This window comes from Pogona vitticeps, chromosome 6 (assembly GCF_051106095.1).
Source record: "Pogona vitticeps strain Pit_001003342236 chromosome 6, PviZW2.1, whole genome shotgun sequence".
Taxonomy (NCBI): Eukaryota; Metazoa; Chordata; class Lepidosauria; order Squamata; family Agamidae; genus Pogona; species Pogona vitticeps.
This window is the reverse complement of record NC_135788.1, coordinates 115,407,477-115,414,446: the sequence shown is the minus strand read 5'-3', so window position 1 is coordinate 115,414,446 and position 6,970 is coordinate 115,407,477.

The window sequence follows — 6,970 nt, the reverse complement described above, 5'->3', positions numbered from 1 at the left end:
TGACGGAGATGCAGGATGGGGGGGGGGGGAGTTAGGGAGTTTTTAACCTTCCACGCCCTCCCTCTTCCTGCTTTTGCCTCTGGTTACACTGGGGGAAGCCTTCAGGATGGAAAGCTTGGAGTTCTTCTCTAGAGCCTGTCTAACCAGTTGGAACCAGGATGGACCAACAAAAGGGCACTGGGTTCCTGAGGAAAGGCGGGGGGGGGGGGGGACACACAGTCAGAAGGCTGAAGGAACGAGTCTCCAAAATATCGCCTGGAGGTCCCTGACGAAGCAAGCATAACCCAAGCTAAGCAGGTTTGCACTTGATCTGGAGGGGAAGCTGCCTCAAAAGCTCGGATACATGCCCGGACTCACTTCTCCCAGCTATTGAGGTTCTTCTCTCACCAGAGGTTGGCCACCCTTGGTGCCTATTCGGGACGGAGATGCCACAGCTCCAGATAACAACATCCTACGGCATCCATAGGTTCTTCTTCTACGATGTTCAACTCCATCTTTTTTCCCCTCCCCCCCCCATTTATAGTAACTTGAATGATCAGCCGTAGCAATCTGGAAGTTTCCATCTCTGTCCCTACATCACCGAATCATTCCAATTTTAGTAACTGTCTTTAGTAATTTAGCGATGGCAATTAAGCCTGTCCTCGGGGGGGGGGGGTGACTATTCTCTCCTCTTTTCCAGTTTCTCTCTCATAAGCATCCTGGAAGGGGAAAAAATAATTGGGGGGGGGGATAGCAAGCACAGGGCAAAGGGGAGGGGCAGCCATATTTAGAGGGTGCTAAAATTTAGGGATAACCTCAGACTATGCCTCTGGACCAGGAAGTCAGAATTGTTATTTAAATCTCTGAAGGAAGAAAGAGAAGGAGGAAGGTCACCCAAGGACATTTCACACTTCTGTGGGAGCTAAATCCAGGTTGTTACAGCTGATCTTTCAAGCTACTATAAATGGAAGACAGAAAGAAGGAGCTGGAGGACTTGACAGAAGGACTTTGGAGAACATTGTTAACCACCCAGAACAATGTGGGTGATAAACAAACAACAAACAAACTCCGATTTGATCGTGATGGTGGTCTTCTTGTGTACCAACAATAAAGCTGTTGGAAACGGTTTTCCAGGCACACGGGCATAACTGTGAAAAGCTCAATGTGAGTTCGCTGTTCGAAAGAAAATTAATTGGTTACTGTTAAACCATTTGAGCAAAATGCCGCCCAATAAGATGTGATTGATTCATTAGCTGATGCATTAAATCATCAAATTAGGAGCATTTTAAAATGACTAAAATAGCCTGTAACTGATTAAAATAAAGAGAAGCACTGATCACAGTTTGGGGGGGAATAACATATTGTTTTCAAGATTGGAATACATTTTAGAATGGCTGCTGAACCTTTTAGCAAAGGAAAGATACCAATTTAAAGCAAATTGTTTCCAGGGTGTACAGGAGCATCACTTCTCAGTTAGAGACATCCACAGAAGATTGCTTTATTGCTACTATTAACTGTAGATTTGAACCTGCAAATCCAGTAGCAGTATATCTGAATAACAGGAACAGGGGTTCATGAGTACTCAAGGCAGGATTGTTAAATGAGATAGCTGTCCTAGACTGCTGCATTCTCCCCCAAAAACAGCAAAACACTTTTTCCCCATCTGATCCTAGAGATCCTTAGAAGCAGTGAGTTTTCTACTGGAGGATAACCACACAAACTCAAAAACTTCTGGCCAAGAAATAAGTAAGATAATAAACAAATGCATTAAAAAAGTCTGAAATGGTCATTCACTTCTGGTTTAAGGTTTTTTTTCCCCTCCCAGTTTTTTTGGGAGGCTGTCATACTTTGCCTACATCTTGAGCAGGGAAAAGACAATAATGCTAGGAAAAGCTGAAGGCAGCAGGAAAGGAGGAATAGAAAATGTCAGATGGATTGACTCTATAAAGGAAGCCAATGAAAGTATCACTAGTGACTAATTGCTCAGTGCCGCGTAGTCAGTTTAGCCTATTAAAAAACCTTTGCCATCCTTTTGTGAACATCATTCTAGTGTGACCAAAAATATATGGTCCAATGCCTGTTTCCCGAGCCATGAGTTTATGGAGGCCAGATTTGTGAAGATACCATGTGTCATTTTCACAAGTGTTGCCCAAAGAAGCTCAAAAAATGCTGGTTCTGTTGGAGAACGTTTTCCTGGGATCAGGTCCATTTCAACCTTGACCCTGCATTGTAGAACTCATTCAAACAGATAATTAGAACTGCTGAACAAAGTGATCACAAATTGTAGCCAAAGATATTTTGCTGCCTGAGGAAAAGAATGTACCCACCTCCCTTCTCATTCCAGGTACAGAAGCTGACTGCAAAAGTTCACACCGAAATAAATCTGACCGTCTGCAGAGTGGTCAGAATCCTATCGGTTTGATTTGGGATCTGTTCTCTCGGTTCAAAGAGACAAATTGGGTTACCTGTCCAAAAACTGTGGTATTATCCCCTATACACCTGAGGCCAGGTGGGGGCTCCAGGAAGGTTGTGTCGTACACAGCTCTGTTGGACCATGGAAGGGAACAGCCAGGGAATTCAGGACAAACATCTGAGATGCGGCCACCCCCACCCTGAGATATCTGGTGTTTAGGCAGTCCCCTCACTCGGCCTAAAGGTAAGGGCCGGCCCAAACATGATCAAGGAATGTGGAAATTCTCCAGTCCTGTGATAAACATCCCGCATTGTCCCATCTGCTAAAATCCGAAAGAAGCCACCGCTCACTTTGGAGTATTCTGTCCGCTTCCCCCAAATGAGGTATCTTTGACCATTTATTTCAGAGACTTCCTGTGTAATTGAATGAAACTGCAGCTTCTCCCTATTTCTCTTCCTGGGAAAAATCCTGCTAAGACCCTGGATGTATTCACAATTTATCTTACCGTGAACAAAGCAGGGGTTGTTTATTTTCATAAATTATGGAAAGACAGCATGCATTTTGAGGGACTGGGGACATGGTGGGGGAGGCTATCTCCATGCCAGCGCTTCCCACCTCCCCTGGCCTGTTTCTGTCTCTCCTTCCCCCCACCCAATGCTCCCCGTTTCCTGTCCATCACCCGTCTTCCTGCCTTGCTAATGAGCTTCCTCTCTGCCCACACACAGACTCCAGAGAGCTCCCCTTGCCTGCCCTTCCAGGGACTAATGAGCTTCGTAAATGAACCACCTTTCACAGGCTGGCAGATCTATCAGCAAGCAAGCGCGCCGGGCCTAACCGAGGCAGAAATTCACCGCCCGAATGCGGAGGGCTGGCATATAGAAATGCAGTGAGAGACCAGCCGTCTTCCCACACACACGCTTTGGAAGAAAGGGTTCACTAGATTAATCTTATTCTTCCTGACAGGATTCTCAATAGGAGATCTTCCTAGAGATGGGCACGAACCATGGGTTCGCCGGTTCGTGCCAGTTTGTTGGCCAGACAGGTGATTGGCACTTCAAAGCACTCCCTCCTCTGACACGCACCCAATCAAAGGCGGTAGCCTGGTTTCCCCGCCCTGCCTCTTCCAGGCGCTGCCTTTGAGTGGGTGCGCCTCAGAGGAGGCAGGGCTTTGAGGCGCCAATCACCTGTTTAGATGTTAAATGAACTGACACGAACTACCGAACTGGGGATTCGTGCCCATCACTAAATTAAGCACTTTTTAATAAGCATCTCTCTCTCTCTCTCTCTCTCTCTCTCTCTCTGTCTCTGTCTCTCTCAGTCTGTCAGAATTATGACGCTTTGTATTTGGAGAATAACTGGTCTTTTCATTTTCTTTAAAGGAATATCTGGAAAATAATTCAGCCTCAGTACCATATTTTAATTCTGAAATAGCGTTCAGATATCATGCCGATAGGGTGTAGGTCAAGACTGTATGAAGAATGATATTATCCCACAGTCTGTACTCTGAGACTTAGGGTGGGAGGGGGACAGTCTCTTAGTCCTACTACCAGACACACACCTAATAGCCACACTTTCAACAATCTGTGCCCCCCCTCAAAAAAGCCCCTCTTTGTATTGGGGCATATATAAATGTATAAACATTTGCCATGTAATGTCTGCTCTTTTTTTACCTTGTTATCCTCCTTGAGTCCCAATCAAGGAGAAAGGTGGAGTATACATCAAACCAATGAGTAAAATAAATCCCATATATTTTTGGCTTGCTTGCTTTAATATTGTTTAGTCACCAGGCCAGTTGCTGGTGTCTCCTACTGAAATAATATTTGACAATGAGGATAGGACATACCGGCTGAAACTTTGTTGCGTAACATAGTAAAACCTAAAGTGGTTCCAGTAGATCAATAGAACTGAAGAGAGGGGTTGATTCCCCAAATCCCCACTGATTCAATGGGTCTATCCTGGTTGCGACTTAAGTAGACCAAGCAACAGGATTTTAGCCACTGTTTGAGTCCTTGTAGAGTAGTTGGTAATCACAGTCCGTGGCTGCATGAACTGGGTCCCCATATCCCTAGCACAGGACTATTTTATGTGGCTTTGGGGTTGGCCGCTTGGATTCAAGAGGGAAACCTGAATTCAGACCCACCTGTAGCCACAAAACTTGGTCAAGCTTCTAAAATCTCAGTCCAAACGATCTACCTCACAGGGTCGGTGTGACTTTTAAAAGAGAGATTTCAAAACACTGCCTTAGTCCTTGAAGAAAAGAATAAACAATCATGAAACGAAGAGCACTTGGAAACCATTACGACAGGTACAGATCTTCCCTGCCAAGCTGATTCGGCGAGTGGTGGGCCAAGCACGTTCCTTTTCCAAACGACAACACCCAGCCTTCCCCACTGGTCCTGCCCGCTGGGAGTCTTAGAAAGGAACTTGATTTCAAAGCTCAGAACAGCACCTGTTGAATTCCTGCCTTTAAGGCAGCTGAAATCTTCCCCTTTGGGAATTTGACATGGAATGCTATTGCTCTCTCTCTCTCTCTCTCTCTCTCTCTCTCTCTCTCTGTGTGTGTGTGTGTGTGTGTGTGTGTTGAGATCCCTTTGCATAGCTTACATCTGAGTGTTTTCTTCCTCCCATCATATCCTGTACTTGCATCACAGGAAAGGCCTAGCCGAGTGATAAGGGCTCTCCCTTTTAGGGGGGGCGTTGGTGCAAAGGGGTCAGGGCAGTGCAGACGGGAGACTCCAGGGTTCCTTCCTGCCCAGCCCAGCCCAGCGCAAGCTGCAGGCTGACCCAAGGAGCTGAGAAAATAAAGGCTTTTCCTGTCTGAAGATCCGAAGCCAGGGAAGGGTTAGGGGGGAGCTGAAGCAGGCCAGAAGAAAGTCGAGTTCAAGGCAGGAGTTCCACCGGACAAGTGCCTTTCGCCTGGTTCCTTCTCCCTGGTTTGTCACACTTAGGAGGTTGATTGACCCAAGCTGTCATTGCTCTTTCCATGTACTGAGCAACACGTCAGCAGAGAGGGGTTCCAGCTCACATCAAGCCACTCCATGCAAGCAAAAATTCCTAGGATTGTGCAGCTTGCCCAAGGCTACACAGAGTGATTTTTAGTGATTTTTTTTTGTCCTGGATGACATGGTGAAGGATCAAACTCCTGATCTCTGGGTTTACTGCCAAACACCTAACTGAATGAATGAATGAATGAATGAATGAATGAATGAATGAATGAATGTGTGTGTTTGTATGTGTGTGTGTGTGTGTGTTTGTTTGTTTGTTTGTTTGTTTTATATCCCGCCTATCTGAATGTTGTTCTGCAAAACAGAAGAGAGAGAGATCTTTGTGCATTATTTTATTTATTTATTTATTTATTTTATCTGGTCGGGTCACGGGTCATTAGGTGAGTCTCCATCACAAGATTAGACCGTAAAGCAGTGATGAAAAATCTCCAGGGGCTGGAAAGCCTTCCTTGAACACTCTAGCTGCCCCCAAATTAATAGTTATAGGGGAGATTGAAAGCACTTTTCAAAGACTTGAAAGGTTATCTTACAGAGAAGGGGCAGGATATGTGCTCAGTCATCCCAGAGTGTAGGAAACAGAATAATGGGCTCAAATTACAGGAAGCGAGATTTCGGCTGAATATCAGGAAAAACATCCAAACTGCTAAAGCAGTATGACAATGGAATTACTCGGAAGGGGTGAGCGCTCCAATGCTGGAAGTATTCAAGAGAACATTAGACAACCATCTGCTTTGATTTAGATTCCTGCATCAAGGAGGGTCATTGCACTCAATGAACTTCAGGACAGCCCCTTCCAGTTCCATTACTCTGTTGTTCTATTATTCGGAGAGTAACAATACAACAATAACCCAATATTCAAGGAACTGGATCCAATATTTGGTGTGCTTTGTATAACGCAACTAATAATAACCCATACATTTTTAGGATTTAACTCCTAACGTTTAGGCATACGAAGCAAAATCGCCCCCTTTAAGTGGCATGTGGGGCTTTTCGAGCCATTCCCTATTTGAAGAAAAATAAAGGAATGAGGACACAGGGGTGGGTGGGTTGGGTGATACTGTACCAAAGTGCATTTGTTCCTTGGGTAGGCCATACATGGCCCCTATACAGCCCATATATGGCTATAAGGCAAAGAAAGCATGCCTTCTAACCTCCTAAACCAGTGATTAGCAAAGCAGGGGAATGATAAGAATCGGCTTATCTGTTTCAAAGCTGGTTCTGCAATAAGGAGAAGCCACCACAAAAAATGCAAAGCGGAAAAACTCTGCAGACGCCTGCATTCTTAAAGACAAAACATTTCGCACATTCTCTCGGCTGTTCTCCCCCACCCCCCAATAACACATGATTTTTTTCCTATGAATGCAAAGCCCTTAACATGCTTCTGCAGAGCTGTATCCTTGTTGCTCTTTTCATGATTGTGTTGAAGTGAAATCAGGGCTGGGTTTTGAAGAAAGTTAGGTTTAATCATCCCTTCACACGTTCATCCCCCCCACACACACACATTCCATAGTAGGTTAAAAAAAAAAAACAGAATATGCCTTTAAAATGTTCTCACAACAAAACCAAACAGGAT